We start from the raw sequence: 4,182 nt of genomic DNA, 5'->3' as shown, positions 1-4,182 counted from the left end.
AAGGTCCCCCAATAATGCTGTGGGGAAGCAGCAACAAGCCACAGGGCCTGCTGATGACAGATAACTGAAAAGGGACCAGAGGCTCCTACAGCAGGAGAAAGTGGGCCCAGGGAAGACACCTGGGGAACACAACAGTGAACACTGATTGTTTTTGTTACAGTTCACACTTGGGCTTCCTTACAAGAGGGCTAGTATCTCAGGACTGAGGCAGGTTTAGCTATATTGAATCTAATTCAACGCATGAAAGATGGCCTACAAGGAGTCAGCCGCCGGTGCAGGCTCATACCAATAATTGCCTGACTTCCAGACAAGAAGAGATCATTTGTGAAAGAGACCTCAAGACGTCGACGTCTGTTCTGGCTCTGGATGTGATAAGGGTGGGGTGAAGGGGAGGTCAGAGCCTCACAAAGAAGCTAGGGTGTGGGATCCAGAGAGCTACCTGCTGGGAACTGTCTCCCAAGAAGATCAAGTCATGGCAGGTGAGAAGGAACAGTTACCAGAACACGCATGTGGTGCTCACGTGGGAACCCACCCTATTGTCACCAGTGAGCAGGGCACCAGCCAAGAGGGGACTCAAGCCCCACAACACGTACCAGCAACAATAAGGGATATAGGCCTGGATCTTGCACTGGTCCTGAGCTAGGAAGAAGCCAAGTAATTCCCTTCTCTGCACTTTTTTCCCAGAAGAAGGGAAAAATATCACCAGTGAAGCGCTGACTTACTGAATCCCCTTATCAGTGTTTGGAGCACAGATGGGCCCCAACATATAAATGGAAAAGGATTCAGCATGCAGTACTAAAGGATCTGCCAGATGCTGGGTTACCCTGTCCATCTCCCATAGAATCATAGTGCCTGAGTGCCATGCACCTGGGCAGCATGGTGAAATTCTATTCTTGGACATTTTTTTCTTGTCTACATGTCTTTTTGGGCACCTGCATGGAGGCAGGAATTCTGTACCAAGACATACAAGCCTACATATGTACACAACTACCTATATACATATCTGGGTACATGAATCACCAACAATATGGTGAAGAACTGTCCTGTCTTTTTGCCCTCAATGTCTGAGTTAAATCAGTCTGCACCTAATTAAACACAAATAGAAAAGGTAAAATTATATTTCTATTTGGTCATTTAGGGTGCCTTTAAACATGCTGGGAGGCTGCTCCAATGCACTGTAATTGCATCAATTAATCAAGTCTGCTAGAGCATGGTAATTACTAGGGCTGTGCGAAGCTTCAGTCACTGATTAGATTTGGCAGAGATTTGGCCTGATTAGGTGGCTGAATCTCCAAATCTGAACTGAATGACGAGATCCTTTAATCTCTCTGAATTGAATCAGAACTCTCCGAATCGAATTGGAGAGATTTGGAAATATTTGGCGATTTGGACACCCAGCTTTAAATGTTTTTTCTATATATCTCAAGGTACCAGGCAGCTTGTGAATGCTGCCATGCTGGGATGGATGAAGCATTCCACAGGAGTGCGGAGGGGGAGGGGTGTCCCTAGCGTACTCAGCAGCAGACCCAAAAGTGGACCAGAAACACTTCCGGTCCACTAACGGGTCCACTGTAGAGCACGCTGGGGGGCCCCCCCATGCCCCTCTGACTCAGCAACTGGTGCCTCCTGGGTCTGGGGGGGCACCTGGGATCCCCCCGTGGCTGATCACCTAGCCAGGGGGGTAAGGGGGGGTGGGGCCTGTGCACTCCCCAGTGGACTTTGATGGAATAAGATAGGGAAAAGTACTTCCGGTCCACTTCTGGGATAACCGCTGAGCATGCAGGGGACCCCCTGCACTCCTATGGGATGCTCCATCCATCCCAGCATCACAGCATTCACGATCCATGCCTGGTACCTCGAGGTATGTAGAAAAAATATTTAAAGCTGTGTCTACGACCAAATTGCTGATTCTCTGAATCCTCATCAAGTCTTCAGATTCAGATTCAGCCGAACTGAGTCAAGGACAGTGATCCAAATCAACAAATCAAAACACTGTCCTTGATTCAGACTGAATCTGAATCAAATAGAGCCTGTTTCACAAACCCCTAGTAATTACTGCACCCTAGTAGCCTCCCGTGTCTCATGTATCAGTGTCCCCACGCTTCAAAATGGCAGTGGGAGTGCTTGAACTAAAGCTCATCAAATGAGATTTATTTCACACACCCACCACCATTTGGAAGTGCGGGGATTCTGATACACAAGACACTGTGGCTCTTGGAGCCACTCTATTCAAAGCACCACCCCTGCTCCTGGAGCACATGTAAAAGTGCCCCTAAGCATCAGCATTTTAGTTAAATAAGTGACATTTCTGGGACTTTTGGACAGGCAGCAATTCTGTTTCCTGCATAGATCAGATGTACAGACTGAGCATTGGCAATTGGCTATGAACTGGTTGGGCCCATTGAAGTTTAAATGACCACGCACCTTGTAGATGCATAGTGGCATCTGCAGCCTGAAAATGACTAATGAGACTCACATTGAGTAAGAGGCCCGTTCATTTTTCAGCCTAAAAAACTAGTGGTTAGGGCACTCAGCTGGAAAACTGTAGACCTGGGTTGTAGAGCCCCTTCTCTGAAAAGGAATTTGACCATACAACTCTGATTTCCTAGTCCCCACACTACAGATCATGAAGTATCCAAGGCATACTCTAGTACTTCTTTACAAGCTGAGCTGCTGCCCCTTGCATTTAATAAACACTGAGAAAAAATGGATGGAGGGCAGTGCAGAAGCCTCTGCCTCATTGAGAACAAGGTTCCAGGCTAGAACCCAGGTTCTCTCCTTGAAAATGTGGCAGCCACCTCACTGGGCCATATACCTTCTGGCTTTTTGTCTTCCTCCTGGTCCCATATATCTCCCAATATACTGCCTTATGGCTGCCCAGGGGGGCAGCTTCCTGTTGCACTGTGCTTAGAGTACTGTGTTGGGAAAAAACTCAAGACCTAGGTTTGAACTCCCCGGGTGCATCCAAATGAGCCCACACCTTCCTCTTTCCACATCTCAAACCAGTTCAAGACATGGAAAGAGGCACACTGGGAACAAAAAACAGTTTCCTGCACTGCATATTTGCAGTGCGAGCTCAAAATTTGATACCTGGATATCTGAGTATCAAAAAAAACCCAAAACCCAGAAAAAAGTGGGGCAGGACTGTGCCCTGAGGAAACCAGAAGCTTGGGTCCTCCAAAGAGACACTCTGGTAGCTGGTCAAAGTGTCTCTATGACTGCCTCATGCCCCAGTGCTGATGCACACTGCCTATACGTGTGGGGCAGCCTGGACCAGTGCCGGCTACATGGATCCCGGCTCTGTCAGAGGTAGAGTAAAGGACTGGGGGTGGGGGGAACTGGAGCAGGGGGGCTGTGGGAGTGCAGAGGACTGTGGATGCAGGCAGGGGGCTGCTTGGGAGGGGTGGGTCCCCTGCCTGCCCCCTGCATGGCCCACAGCTCCCACCCCCTACAGCAGCAGCAGCCATGGGGGAACTCGGGGCCCTCCTGGCAAAGTCCTCCCATGGCATGGGGCAGCATGAATCAGCCCCAGCTGCCTGGCACTCGGCACTGCCTGTGCCAAATCACGTGGGCCTGGCCCCTGGCTCGGCACAGGGCTGTGCACCTTTGGACAGCTCTGGGCCACCATGGCTTTCACTGGGTCCCGTGCCACACGCAGGGCCCACCCTGGTGCAACTTGTGGTCCCCAACGAGTGGCACAGGGCCCCAGGTGACAGCCCAAGCAGCGCAGAGCTGCCCAAAGGTGCATGGCCTTGTGCTGAGCTGGGCTGGGACCATACAATGTGGTACAGGCAGTGCTGGGTGCCAGGCAGCCAGGGTCAAGCAGAGCTGCCCTATACCATGGGAGGGATTCCAGGAGGGCCCTGAGCACCCTGACAGCCACTGCTGCTGCAAGTGAACTGTGGGCCATGTGAGGGGGGGGGACTGTAGCCCCTGTGGGGGGCCTGTGGGTCCAGTTGGAGGGCTGTGGTCCCTGTGGGGGGAGCTGCGGCCCCTGTTGGGGGCTGTGGCCCCTGTGAGGGGGGCTATCCAGTCTCCTCTTGAAGATTTCCAGGGTAGGCAATTGCACCACCTCTGGAGGGAGCTTATTTCATAGTCCAGACACCCTAGCTATGAAGAAGTTTCTCCTAATGTTGAGCCTGAAATGGTCTTCCAGGAGTTTGTGGCCATTACTTCTGGTTC

The sequence above is a fragment of the Alligator sinensis genome, unplaced genomic scaffold, assembly GCF_000455745.1.
Source record: "Alligator sinensis unplaced genomic scaffold, ASM45574v1 scaffold790_1, whole genome shotgun sequence".
Taxonomy (NCBI): domain Eukaryota; kingdom Metazoa; phylum Chordata; order Crocodylia; family Alligatoridae; genus Alligator; species Alligator sinensis.
This window is presented reverse-complemented; position numbering follows the sequence as displayed.